This window comes from Microcebus murinus, chromosome 16 (assembly GCF_040939455.1).
Source record: "Microcebus murinus isolate Inina chromosome 16, M.murinus_Inina_mat1.0, whole genome shotgun sequence".
NCBI classification, from domain to species: Eukaryota; Metazoa; Chordata; class Mammalia; order Primates; family Cheirogaleidae; genus Microcebus; species Microcebus murinus.
The window spans coordinates 55,790,873-55,804,795 of NC_134119.1; the positions used below are offsets into that span (position 1 = coordinate 55,790,873).

Sequence of the window (13,923 nt, forward strand, 5' to 3'; positions counted from 1 at the left end):
CCTCTCTCAGCACGGGTCCCCCAGAAGGCTCCTTTGGGACCAGGATTCTCTTGCGGGTGACTCTTTAAGGTCTGGCCCCTGGATGGAGGGGCACCAGGAGTAGAGGAGCAGGAAGGGGAAGGGGGTGGCCATGCGAGGGGACACTTTCAGGCCAAGTCCCAGCTTCAGCCTGATCCTCCTGGGAACCCCGGGGTGGACATCACACCTCCTGGTTGCCCCGCTCTGAGACAAGGAGCCGGGCTTCGCATTCCCACAGCAGCCAGTCGTGGGCTGAGGACACCTGGGGCGTTGGGAACTCCCTGGCTTCTCCTTGGTTTAACATCTGGAGCTGCTTGGGAATCGTGCCGCCACACACGCCCGAGTGCAGGTGTCTTCTGCACAGACTGCGGGCCTGGCTCTTCTGAATGCCGCTAGCTCGCCACCCACCCACGGGTGAACCTGGTCAGGGTACTTTCTCTCAGGGGCAGACTGTGATCCGGGCGGGCTACCGGTGTCTCTGTTTGCTCCTTTCTTTCTTCCATTTCGGGAAAGGCTTCCTTACTGGGTGTGGAAATCTCCTATGCCTTTCCTCGCCTATTCTGTCAGCTTTCAAATTCTCTTTCGGTTGCCACCCTCACAGATGGATTAGGAAACTCTTTGCGGTGCACTCATTAGTGAAATGACCTCAATGACGCTGGAATCCAATATCTAATCGCCGATTTTTAGCGAGTCCACACGCCAGGGTGGTTGGGGTCCAATGCAGCCCCGGCCAGGCCCAGGCCCCTTGGACTGGGCCACAGGAGGACACAGAGGAGGGTCCCGGCCCCCACGGTAGCGGTGCGGGCAGTTCTCAAAGGGCTTGGGTGTTTTCCAGAGGGAGGAGATGGAGGGGACTGATTTCTTCAGTGCCCCACAAACCACGCCACCCCACCCCACCCATGGGACACGTCGAGAGAGAGAGAGAGAGAGAGAGAGAGAGAGAGAGAGAGAGAGAGAGAGAGAGAGAGAGAGAGAGAGAGAGAGAGTCACACACGCCCCATACACTCGCTCCCCTCCCCCGTGCGCTGTGCCCCAGCCCTGGCCCGGGGGAATAGGCGGCCGCCGGGCCACAGGGTGGGGGGCGCAGCTGAAAGGGGTTGTGGGGGAGGGCGGCCCCCGGCTGGGGTCAAAGGGCGAGCGCCCCGCCCGCCCGTGCGCAGTCAGCGGCCGCGGCGCGCTGGGGGTGGGGGGCGGGGAGGTGAAGGAGGCCAGGCGAGGAGAGGAGGGGGGCTGGAAGGGCTCCACCTTGGCGGGTCCAGCCGTGGAGGCGCATCTTGTGTGAGTGTGAGTGAGTGAGTGAGTGTGAGTGTGAGTGTGTGTGTATAGAGAGACAGCCCCCAACCCCGGCCCGCCGCTCCCTGCCCGCCCCGCCTGTCACCCCGGTCCCTCGGAGCCCGCCGGACCCGGCCGGCGAACTCAACAGAACTCAACAGGCCCGGCCCGGCGCGGGGCCTGGGGCGGGAGGAGGCGGCGGGGAAGCGCAGAGAGGCTCGGCTTCTTGAGCAGGGCAGGGGCGCCCTCCGCCGTCCACGGCCACACCACCCCGAACGCGCCCGATCCCGTCTGGTCTCGGAAGCTAAGCAGGGTGGGGCCTGGTTAGAACTTGGATGGGAGACCGCCCGGGAATCCCGGGTGCCGTAGGCTTCTTCTTCTTTTTTTTTTTTTTTTTGCCTCTGGTTCTGTCCCGTTTCTGGGAGTGCGGGGGCGGCCCGGGGTGGGGGTGACCCCCACCCTCAGCGACCGCCGCGGTGCCTGGCGCCCCAGCCCGCACCGTGGGGCCTCCTCTTGTCCCGAGCCGCGACACCGCCGCCACGCGGCAGCATGCGTGGCTTCTGGACTGTCAGGTCTCAGACCAAAGGTCTGCTCTGTGGGAACCGACACACGCTGGAGGAAACCTTGAGAGTCTGAGAGGGGAGGGAGTTCCAGAAGAAGGCCAGGATGTCATTTTGAGGGAGTATGTGACCAGAACTCGTCCCGTTGCTTTTGGGGTTCTATGGGCTACACGTAGGAATCTTTGGTGGTGGCACCTGATGTTGGGGGATCCGGAGTCACACCCAGACCTGCTCCACAGGCCTCCTTTTACTTTTCTCTTCGGATTCATTTTTTTTTTTTTTTTTTTTTTTTGAGACAGAGTCTCGGTTTGTTGCCCAGGCTAGAGTGAGTGCCGTGGCGTCAGCCTAGCTCACAGCAACTTCAAACTCCTGGGCTCGAGTGATCCTTCTGCCTCAGCCTCCCGGGTAGCTGGGACTGCAGGCATGCGCCACCATGCCCCGCTAATTCTTTATATATATATCAGTTGGCCAATTAATTTCTTTCTATTTATAGTAGAGACGGAGTCTCGCTCTTGCTCAGGCTGGTTTTGAACTCCTGACCTTGAGCAATCCGCCCGCCTCGGCCTCCCAAGAGCTAGGATTACAGGCGTGAGCCACAGCGCCCGGCCGGATTCATTATTTTTAAAAAGTGTCTCTTATCTCTATTATTGCATTTTCTTTCCTCTCTCTTTTCAAGCAGATGATGGGAGTCCAAGTATTAAGGTGACATGTGTTGCCCGTGCCCCCCTCCCCCCCCCGTGTTCTTATTCATTTACCTCTCATGTTGTTCCAGCATATTGTGGGGGCACCAATGTTAAGGTCGGGTGCGTTGCCCTCTCCCAGCCTCCCCCCTCGGGTCAGAGCTTCAAGTGCGCCCATCCCCCAGTCGGTGCGCACCCACCCCATTCCTAATGGATGTGTATGCCCATCCCCTCCCCCCACCCGCCCGACACCCACCCGAAGAAGGTGATTCCTCTGTGTCCACTTAGGTGTCCATCGGTTCGTACCCATTTGCTGGTGAGCGCGAGCACGTGGTGCTCGTGTGTCCATTCTTGGGATACTTGGCTTACTGGAACGGGTTCCAGCTCTGGCCAGGAGAACCACGAGAGGTGCCCCCTCACCGCTGCTCCTCATAGCCGAATAGCACTCCGTGGTATCCACGTGCCACATTTTATTTACCCACTCGTGGGTCGATGGGCACTCGGGTCGCTTCCAGGTCTTTGCGATTGTGACTTGTGCCCTGACTCTAACCCTAACCCTTACCCAGCCCGTCCCCTCCACGGCCCCTGCCTGACTGACTCCTTCCCGTCCTCTGCCCCTGCCTGACACGCTCCTCCCCGCCCGGGCCGTCACCGTCCTCGGCCCCTGCCTGACGGGGCTCCTCCGTCGCCTGGGCCTTCCAAGGGCTTGGTGTGGACGCTGGTTCCAGGACGCCCTCCCAGGAACCCGGTAGCAGGGCGGCCGCAGCGTCTCGCGCAACCCAACCGTACGCCGGCTGGCCGCCGTCGCTAAGTGGCCTGCGGGGGACGTGCTCCCGCTGTGCCGTGGGGGCCCAGCCTGGTGTCTTCTCTGAGGCCCCGCGGCTGCCGCTCCCCGCAAGGGGATAGCCGCGGAGGTGGGGACCGCCTCCTCATGGGGACGTACACCCAGCTCTCCACGTCGGATTCCGGGGCTCTCTGTCCTGCCAGAAGGCCCAGCTGGCCTGCGGGTCCTTAGAGTGGCAAAAACATCCGAAAACTGAGATTGAGGGTCCGGTGGGTGTCTGCACTTTTGTGCTGGGCACCCCAGGGAGGCCCGGGGGCTGGCTGGACAACGCGGTCTGCTGGGCTGGGGGGGGCGGTTTGGAGGAGCAACTGATGCCCTTTGCACTTTGGGTAGCAAGTGTCTGAGGTGTCTCTGGGCCCTGTGCCATGTGGGGGCGGGGGCGGGGGCGGGGTGGGAGGAGGAGGAGGAGGAGGAGGAGGAGGAGGAGGAGGAGGAGGAGGAGGTGGGAAGGGCCGTGGCCTGCAGTCGTGTTCCCCGGGGTGGCACAGCATGTGGCTTCTTCCACAGGCTGCTTGGCCTGGGCTCCCTGCACCTGGGCCTTTGGAGGACCGGCCCTGTGCTTGCCAACACTTCCTGCAGGGACCCAGAGCTGGGAGGTGGCATCTCTCAGCCCTGGGTCGGGCAGAGCCCCAGCGGGCCATGCCCACAACCTCTCTCAGCACGGGTCCCCCAGAAGGCTCCTTTGGGACCAGGATTCTCTTGCGGGTGACTCTTTAAGGTCTGGCCCCTGGATGGAGGGGCACCAGGAGTAGAGGAGCAGGAAGGGGAAGGGGGTGGCCATGCGAGGGGACACTTTCAGGCCAAGTCCCAGCTTCAGCCTGATCCTCCTGGGAACCCCGGGGTGGACATCACACCTCCTGGTTGCCCCGCTCTGAGACAAGGAGCCGGGCTTCGCATTCCCACAGCAGCCAGTCGTGGGCTGAGGACACCTGGGGCGTTGGGAACTCCCTGGCTTCTCCTTGGTTTAACATCTGGAGCTGCTTGGGAATCGTGCCGCCACACACGCCCGAGTGCAGGTGTCTTCTGCACAGACTGCGGGCCTGGCTCTTCTGAATGCCGCTAGCTCGCCACCCACCCACGGGTGAACCTGGTCAGGGTACTTTCTCTCAGGGGCAGACTGTGATCCGGGCGGGCTACCGGTGTCTCTGTTTGCTCCTTTCTTTCTTCCATTTCGGGAAAGGCTTCCTTACTGGGTGTGGAAATCTCCTATGCCTTTCCTCGCCTATTCTGTCAGCTTTCAAATTCTCTTTCGGTTGCCACCCTCACAGATGGATTAGGAAACTCTTTGCGGTGCACTCATTAGTGAAATGACCTCAATGACGCTGGAATCCAATATCTAATCGCCGATTTTTAGCGAGTCCACACGCCAGGGTGGTTGGGGTCCAATGCAGCCCCGGCCAGGCCCAGGCCCCTTGGACTGGGCCACAGGAGGACACAGAGGAGGGTCCCGGCCCCCACGGTAGCGGTGCGGGCAGTTCTCAAAGGGCTTGGGTGTTTTCCAGAGGGAGGAGATGGAGGGGACTGATTTCTTCAGCGCCCCACAAACCACGCCACCCCACCCCACCCATGGGACACGTCGAGAGAGAGAGAGAGAGAGAGAGAGAGAGAGAGAGAGAGAGAGAGAGAGAGAGAGAGAGAGAGAGAGAGAGAGACACGCCCCATACACTCGCTCCCCTCCCCCGTGCGCTGTGCCCCAGCCCTGGCCCGGGGGAATAGGCGGCCGCCGGGCCACAGGGTGGGGGGCGCAGCTGAAAGGGGTTGTGGGGGAGGGCGGCCCCCGGCTGGGGTCAAAGGGCGAGCGCCCCGCCCGCCCGTGCGCAGTCAGCGGCCGCGGCGCGCTGGGGGTGGGGGGCGGGGAGGTGAAGGAGGCCAGGCGAGGAGAGGAGGGGGGCTGGAAGGGCTCCACCTTGGCGGGTCCAGCCGTGGAGGCGCATCTTGTGTGAGTGTGAGTGAGTGAGTGAGTGTGAGTGTGAGTGTGTGTGTATAGAGAGACAGCCCCCAACCCCGGCCCGCCGCTCCCTGCCCGCCCCGCCTGTCACCCCCGTCCCTCGGAGCCCGCCGGACCCGGCCGGCGAACTCAACAGAACTCAACAGGCCCGGCCCGGCGCGGGGCCTGGGGCGGGAGGAGGCGGCGGGGAAGCGCAGAGAGGCTCGGCTTCTTGAGCGGGGCAGGGGCGCCCTCCGCCGTCCACGGCCACACCACCCCGAACGCGCCCGATCCCGTCTGGTCTCGGAAGCTAAGCAGGGTGGGGCCTGGTTAGAACTTGGATGGGAGACCGCCCGGGAATCCCGGGTGCCGTAGGCTTCTTCTTCTTTTTTTTTTTTTTTTTGCCTCTGGTTCTGTCCCGTTTCTGGGAGTGCGGGGGCGGCCCGGGGTGGGGGTGACCCCCACCCTCAGCGCCCGCCGCGGTGCCTGGCGCCCCAGCCCGCACCGTGGGGCCTCCTCTTGTCCCGAGCCGCGACACCGCCGCCACGCGGCAGCATGCGTGGCTTCTGGACTGTCAGGTCTCAGACCAAAGGTCTGCTCTGTGGGAACCGACACACGCTGGAGGAAACCTTGAGAGTCTGAGAGGGGAGGGAGTTCCAGAAGAAGGCCAGGATGTCATTTGGAGGGAGTATGTGACCAGAACTCGTCCCGTTGCTTTTGGGGTTCTATGGGCTACACGTAGGAATCTTTGGTGGTGGCACCTGATGTTGGGGGATCCGGAGTCACACCCAGACCTGCTCCACAGGCCTCCTTTTACTTTTCTCTTCGGATTCATTTTTTTTTTTTTTTTTTTTTTTTGAGACAGAGTCTCGGTTTGTTGCCCAGGCTAGAGTGAGTGCCGTGGCGTCAGCCTAGCTCACAGCAACTTCAAACTCCTGGGCTCGAGTGATCCTTCTGCCTCAGCCTCCCGGGTAGCTGGGACTGCAGGCATGCGCCACCATGCCCCGCTAATTCTTTATATATATATCAGTTGGCCAATTAATTTCTTTCTATTTATAGTAGAGACGGAGTCTCGCTCTTGCTCAGGCTGGTTTTGAACTCCTGACCTTGAGCAATCCGCCCGCCTCGGCCTCCCAAGAGCTAGGATTACAGGCGTGAGCCACAGCGCCCGGCCGGATTCATTATTTTTAAAAAGTGTCTCTTATCTCTATTATTGCATTTTCTTTTCTCTCTCTTTTCAAGCAGATGATGGGAGTCCAAGTATTAAGGTGACATGTGTTGCCCGTGCCCCCCTCCCCCCCCCGTGTTCTTATTCATTTACCTCTCATGTTGTTCCAGCATATTGTGGGGGCACCAATGTTAAGGTCGGGTGCGTTGCCCTCTCCCAGCCTCCCCCCTCGGGTCAGAGCTTCAAGTGCGCCCATCCCCCAGTCGGTGCGCACCCACCCCATTCCTAATGGATGTGTATGCCCATCCCCTCCCCCCACCCGCCCGACACCCACCCGAAGAAGGTGATTCCTCTGTGTCCACTTAGGTGTCCATCGGTTCGTACCCATTTGCTGGTGAGCGCGAGCACGTGGTGCTCGTGTGTCCATTCTTGGGATACTTGGCTTACTGGAACGGGTTCCAGCTCTGGCCAGGAGAACCACGAGAGGTGCCCCCTCACCGCTGCTCCTCATAGCCGAATAGCACTCCGTGGTGTCCACGTGCCACATTTTATTTACCCACTCGTGGGTCGATGGGCACTCGGGTCGCTTCCAGGTCTTTGCGATTGTGACTTGTGCCCTGACTCTAACCCTAACCCTTACCCAGCCCGTCCCCTCCACGGCCCCTGCCTGACTGACTCCTTCCCGTCCTCTGCCCCTGCCTGACACGCTCCTCCCCGCCCGGGCCGTCACCGTCCTCGGCCCCTGCCTGACGGGGCTCCTCCGTCGCCTGGGCCTTCCAAGGGCTTGGTGTGGACGCTGGTTCCAGGACGCCCTCCCAGGAACCCGGTAGCAGGGCGGCCGCAGCGTCTCGCGCAACCCAACCGTCCGCCGGCTGGCCGCCGTCGCTAAGTGGCCTGCGGGGGACGTGCTCCCGCTGTGCCGTGGGGGCCCAGCCTGGTGTCTTCTCTGAGGCCCCGGGGCTGCCGCTCCCCGCAAGGGGATAGCCGCGGAGGTGGGGACCGCCTCCTCATGGGGACGTACACCCAGCTCTCCACGTCGGATTCCGGGGCTCTCTGTCCTGCCAGAAGGCCCAGCTGGCCTGCGGGTCCTTAGAGTGGCAAAAACATCCGAAAACTGAGATTGAGGGTCCGGTGGGTGTCTGCACTTTTGTGCTGGGCACCCCAGGGAGGCCCGGGGGCTGGCTGGACAACGCGGTCTGCTGGGCTGGGGGGGGCGGTTTGGAGGAGCAACTGATGCCCTTTGCACTTTGGGTAGCAAGTGTCTGAGGTGTCTCTGGGCCCTGTGCCATGTGGGGGCGGGGGCGGGGGCGGGGTGGGAGGAGGAGGAGGAGGAGGAGGAGGAGGAGGAGGAGGAGGAGGTGGGAAGGGCCGTGGCCTGCAGTCGTGTTCCCCGGCGTGGCACAGCATGTGGCTTCTTCCACAGGCTGCTTGGCCTGGACTCCCTGCACCTGGGCCTTTGGAGGACTGGCCCTGTGCTTGCCAACACTTCCTGCAGGGACCCAGAGCTGGGAGGTGGCATCTCTCAGCCCTGGGTCGGGCAGAGCCCCAGCGGGCCATGCCCACAACCTCTCTCAGCACGGGTCCCCCAGAAGGCTCCTTTGGGACCAGGATTCTCTTGCGGGTGACTCTTTAAGGTCTGGCCCCTGGATGGAGGGGCACCAGGAGTAGAGGAGCAGGAAGGGGAAGGGGGTGGCCATGCGAGGGGACACTTTCAGGCCAAGTCCCAGCTTCAGCCTGATCCTCCTGGGAACCCCGGGGTGGACATCACACCTCCTGGTTGCCCCGCTCTGAGACAAGGAGCCGGGCTTCGCATTCCCACAGCAGCCAGTCGTGGGCTGAGGACACCTGGGGCGTTGGGAACTCCCTGGCTTCTCCTTGGTTTAACATCTGGAGCTGCTTGGGAATCGTGCCGCCACACACGCCCGAGTGCAGGTGTCTTCTGCACAGACTGCGGGCCTGGCTCTTCTGAATGCCGCTAGCTCGCCACCCACCCACGGGTGAACCTGGTCAGGGTACTTTCTCTCAGGGGCAGACTGTGATCCGGGCGGGCTACCGGTGTCTCTGTTTGCTCCTTTCTTTCTTCCATTTCGGGAAAGGCTTCCTTACTGGGTGTGGAAATCTCCTATGCCTTTCCTCGCCTATTCTGTCAGCTTTCAAATTCTCTTTCGGTTGCCACCCTCACAGATGGATTAGGAAACTCTTTGCGGTGCACTCATTAGTGAAATGACCTCAATGACGCTGGAATCCAATATCTAATCGCCGATTTTTAGCGAGTCCACACGCCAGGGTGGTTGGGGTCCAATGCAGCCCCGGCCAGGCCCAGGCCCCTTGGACTGGGCCACAGGAGGACACAGAGGAGGGTCCCGGCCCCCACGGTAGCGGTGCGGGCAGTTCTCAAAGGGCTTGGGTGTTTTCCAGAGGGAGGAGATGGAGGGGACTGATTTCTTCAGCGCCCCACAAACCACGCCACCCCACCCCACCCATGGGACACGTCGAGAGAGAGAGAGAGAGAGAGAGAGAGAGAGAGAGAGAGAGAGAGAGAGAGAGAGAGAGAGACACGCCCCATACACTCGCTCCCCTCCCCCGTGCGCTGTGCCCCAGCCCTGGCCCGGGGGAATAGGCGGCCGCCGGGCCACAGGGTGGGGGGCGCAGCTGAAAGGGGTTGTGGGGGAGGGCGGCCCCCGGCTGGGGTCAAAGGGCGAGCGCCCCGCCCGCCCGTGCAAAGTCAGCGGCCGCGGCGCGCTGGGGGTGGGGGGCGGGGAGGTGAAGGAGGCCAGGCGAGGAGAGGAGGGGGGCTGGAAGGGCTCCACCTTGGCGGGTCCAGCCGTGGAGGCGCATCTTGTGTGAGTGTGAGTGAGTGAGTGAGTGAGTGTGAGTGTGAGTGTGTGTGTATAGAGAGACAGCCCCCAACCCCGGCCCGCCGCTCCCTGCCCGCCCCGCCTGTCACCCCCGTCCCTCGGAGCCCGCCGGACCCGGCCGGCGAACTCAACAGAACTCAACAGGCCCGGCCCGGCGCGGGGCCTGGGGCGGGAGGAGGCGGCGGGGAAGCGCAGAGAGGCTCGGCTTCTTGAGCGGGGCAGGGGCGCCCTCCGCCGTCCACGGCCACACCACCCCGAACGCGCCCGATCCCGTCTGGTCTCGGAAGCTAAGCAGGGTGGGGCCTGGTTAGAACTTGGATGGGAGACCGCCCGGGAATCCCGGGTGCCGTAGGCTTCTTCTTCTTTTTTTTTTTTTTTTTGCCTCTGGTTCTGTCCCGTTTCTGGGAGTGCGGGGGCGGCCCGGGGTGGGGGTGACCCCCACCCTCAGCGCCCGCCGCGGTGCCTGGCGCCCCAGCCCGCACCGTGGGGCCTCCTCTTGTCCCGAGCCGCGACACCGCCGCCACGCGGCAGCATGCGTGGCTTCTGGACTGTCAGGTCTCAGACCAAAGGTCTGCTCTGTGGGAACCGACACACGCTGGAGGAAACCTTGAGAGTCTGAGAGGGGAGGGAGTTCCAGAAGAAGGCCAGGATGTCATTTTGAGGGAGTATGTGACCAGAACTCGTCCCGTTGCTTTTGGGGTTCTATGGGCTACACGTAGGAATCTTTGGTGGTGGCACCTGATGTTGGGGGATCCGGAGTCACACCCAGACCTGCTCCACAGGCCTCCTTTTACTTTTCTCTTCGGATTCATTTTTTTTTTTTTTTTTTTTGAGACAGAGTCTCGGTTTGTTGCCCAGGCTAGAGTGAGTGCCGTGGCGTCAGCCTAGCTCACAGCAACTTCAAACTCCTGGGCTCGAGTGATCCTTCTGCCTCAGCCTCCCGGGTAGCTGGGACTGCAGGCATGCGCCACCATGCCCCGCTAATTCTTTATATATATATCAGTTGGCCAATTAATTTCTTTCTATTTATAGTAGAGACGGAGTCTCGCTCTTGCTCAGGCTGGTTTTGAACTCCTGACCTTGAGCAATCCGCCCGCCTCGGCCTCCCAAGAGCTAGGATTACAGGCGTGAGCCACAGCGCCCGGCCGGATTCATTATTTTTAAAAAGTGTCTCTTATCTCTATTATTGCATTTTCTTTCCTCTCTCTTTTCAAGCAGATGATGGGAGTCCAAGTATTAAGGTGACATGTGTTGCCCGTGCCCCCCTCCCCCCCCCCGTGTTCTTATTCATTTACCTCTCATGTTGTTCCAGCATATTGTGGGGGCACCAATGTTAAGGTCGGGTGCGTTGCCCTCTCCCAGCCTCCCCCCTCGGGTCAGAGCTTCAAGTGCGCCCATCCCCCAGTCGGTGCGCACCCACCCCATTCCTAATGGATGTGTATGCCCATCCCCTCCCCCCACCCGCCCGACACCCACCCGAAGAAGGTGATTCCTCTGTGTCCACTTAGGTGTCCATCGGTTCGTACCCATTTGCTGGTGAGCGCGAGCACGTGGTGCTCGTGTGTCCATTCTTGGGATACTTGGCTTACTGGAACGGGTTCCAGCTCTGGCCAGGAGAACCACGAGAGGTGCCCCCTCACCGCTGCTCCTCATAGCCGAATAGCACTCCGTGGTGTCCACGCGCCACATTTTATTTACCCACTCGTGGGTCGATGGGCACTCGGGTCGCTTCCAGGTCTTTGCGATTGTGACTTGTGCCCTGACTCTAACCCTAACCCTTACCCAGCCCGTCCCCTCCACGGCCCCTGCCTGACTGACTCCTTCCCGTCCTCTGCCCCTGCCTGACACGCTCCTCCCCGCCCGGGCCGTCACCGTCCGCAGCGACTCGCGCAACCCAACCGTCCGCCGGCTGGCCGCCGTCGCTAAGTGGCCTGCGGGGGACGTGCTCCCGCTGTGCCGTGGGGGCCCAGCCTGGTGTCTTCTCTGAGGCCCCGCGGCTGCCGCTCCCCGCAAGGGGATAGCCGCGGAGGTGGGGACCGCCTCCTCATGGGGACGTACACCCAGCTCTCCACGTCGGATTCCGGGGCTCTCTGTCCTGCCAGAAGGCCCAGCTGGCCTGCGGGTCCTTAGAGTGGCAAAAACATCCGAAAACTGAGATTGAGGGTCCGGTGGGTGTCTGCACTTTTGTGCTGGGCACCCCAGGGAGGCCCGGGGGCTGGCTGGACAACGCGGTCTGCTGGGCTGGGGGGGGCGGTTTGGAGGAGCAACTGATGCCCTTTGCACTTTGGGTAGCAAGTGTCTGAGGTGTCTCTGGGCCCTGTGCCATGTGGGGGCGGGGGCGGGGGCGGGGTGGGAGGAGGAGGAGGAGGAGGAGGAGGAGGAGGAGGAGGAGGAGGAGGAGGAGGTGGGAAGGGCCGTGGCCTGCAGTCGTGTTCCCCGGGGTGGCACAGCATGTGGCTTCTTCCACAGGCTGCTTGGCCTGGGCTCCCTGCACCTGGGCCTTTGGAGGACCGGCCCTGTGCTTGCCAACACTTCCTGCAGGGACCCAGAGCTGGGAGGTGGCATCTCTCAGCCCTGGGTCGGGCAGAGCCCCAGCGGGCCATGCCCACAACCTCTCTCAGCACGGGTCCCCCAGAAGGCTCCTTTGGGACCAGGATTCTCTTGCGGGTGACTCTTTAAGGTCTGGCCCCTGGATGGAGGGGCACCAGGAGTAGAGGAGCAGGAAGGGGAAGGGGGTGGCCATGCGAGGGGACACTTTCAGGCCAAGTCCCAGCTTCAGCCTGATCCTCCTGGGAACCCCGGGGTGGACATCACACCTCCTGGTTGCCCCGCTCTGAGACAAGGAGCCGGGCTTCGCATTCCCACAGCAGCCAGTCGTGGGCTGAGGACACCTGGGGCGTTGGGAACTCCCTGGCTTCTCCTTGGTTTAACATCTGGAGCTGCTTGGGAATCGTGCCGCCACACACGCCCGAGTGCAGGTGTCTTCTGCACAGACTGCGGGCCTGGCTCTTCTGAATGCCGCTAGCTCGCCACCCACCCACGGGTGAACCTGGTCAGGGTACTTTCTCTCAGGGGCAGACTGTGATCCGGGCGGGCTACCGGTGTCTCTGTTTGCTCCTTTCTTTCTTCCATTTCGGGAAAGGCTTCCTTACTGGGTGTGGAAATCTCCTATGCCTTTCCTCGCCTATTCTGTCAGCTTTCAAATTCTCTTTCGGTTGCCACCCTCACAGATGGATTAGGAAACTCTTTGCGGTGCACTCATTAGTGAAATGACCTCAATGACGCTGGAATCCAATATCTAATCGCCGATTTTTAGCGAGTCCACACGCCAGGGTGGTTGGGGTCCAATGCAGCCCCGGCCAGGCCCAGGCCCCTTGGACTGGGCCACAGGAGGACACAGAGGAGGGTCCCGGCCCCCACGGTAGCGGTGCGGGCAGTTCTCAAAGGGCTTGGGTGTTTTCCAGAGGGAGGAGATGGAGGGGACTGATTTCTTCAGTGCCCCACAAACCACGCCACCCCACCCCACCCATGGGACACGTCGAGAGAGAGAGAGAGAGAGAGAGAGAGAGAGAGAGAGAGAGAGAGAGAGAGAGAGAGAGAGAGAGAGAGAGAGAGAGAGAGAGAGTCACACACGCCCCATACACTCGCTCCCCTCCCCCGTGCGCTGTGCCCCAGCCCTGGCCCGGGGGAATAGGCGGCCGCCGGGCCACAGGGTGGGGGGCGCAGCTGAAAGGGGTTGTGGGGGAGGGCGGCCCCCGGCTGGGGTCAAAGGGCGAGCGCCCCGCCCGCCCGTGCGCAGTCAGCGGCCGCGGCGCGCTGGGGGTGGGGGGCGGGGAGGTGAAGGAGGCCAGGCGAGGAGAGGAGGGGGGCTGGAAGGGCTCCACCTTGGCGGGTCCAGCCGTGGAGGCGCATCTTGTGTGAGTGTGAGTGAGTGAGTGAGTGTGAGTGTGAGTGTGTGTGTATAGAGAGACAGCCCCCAACCCCGGCCCGCCGCTCCCTGCCCGCCCCGCCTGTCACCCCGGTCCCTCGGAGCCCGCCGGACCCGGCCGGCGAACTCAACAGAACTCAACAGGCCCGGCCCGGCGCGGGGCCTGGGGCGGGAGGAGGCGGCGGGGAAGCGCAGAGAGGCTCGGCTTCTTGAGCAGGGCAGGGGCGCCCTCCGCCGTCCACGGCCACACCACCCCGAACGCGCCCGATCCCGTCTGGTCTCGGAAGCTAAGCAGGGTGGGGCCTGGTTAGAACTTGGATGGGAGACCGCCCGGGAATCCCGGGTGCCGTAGGCTTCTTCTTCTTTTTTTTTTTTTTTTTGCCTCTGGTTCTGTCCCGTTTCTGGGAGTGCGGGGGCGGCCCGGGGTGGGGGTGACCCCCACCCTCAGCGACCGCCGCGGTGCCTGGCGCCCCAGCCCGCACCGTGGGGCCTCCTCTTGTCCCGAGCCGCGACACCGCCGCCACGCGGCAGCATGCGTGGCTTCTGGACTGTCAGGTCTCAGACCAAAGGTCTGCTCTGTGGGAACCGACACACGCTGGAGGAAACCTTGAGAGTCTGAGAGGGGAGGGAGTTCCAGAAGAAGGCCAGGATGTCATTTTGAGGGAGTA

The 13,923-nt window shown here is 62.5% G+C and overlaps 4 pseudogenes; all 4 read left to right on the forward strand.

Moving 5' to 3' along the window:
• The first annotated feature begins 1,543 nt into the window (after positions 1-1,543).
• Positions 1,544-1,662, forward strand: LOC142861313 (uncharacterized; annotated as a pseudogene).
• Positions 1,663-5,560: 3,898 nt separating this feature from the next.
• Positions 5,561-5,679, forward strand: LOC142861314 (uncharacterized; annotated as a pseudogene).
• Positions 5,680-9,563: 3,884 nt separating this feature from the next.
• On the forward strand, positions 9,564-9,682 carry LOC142861315 (uncharacterized; annotated as a pseudogene).
• A 3,809-nt stretch (positions 9,683-13,491) lies between these two features.
• On the forward strand, positions 13,492-13,610 carry LOC142861316 (uncharacterized; annotated as a pseudogene).
• Positions 13,611-13,923: the final 313 nt, after the last annotated feature.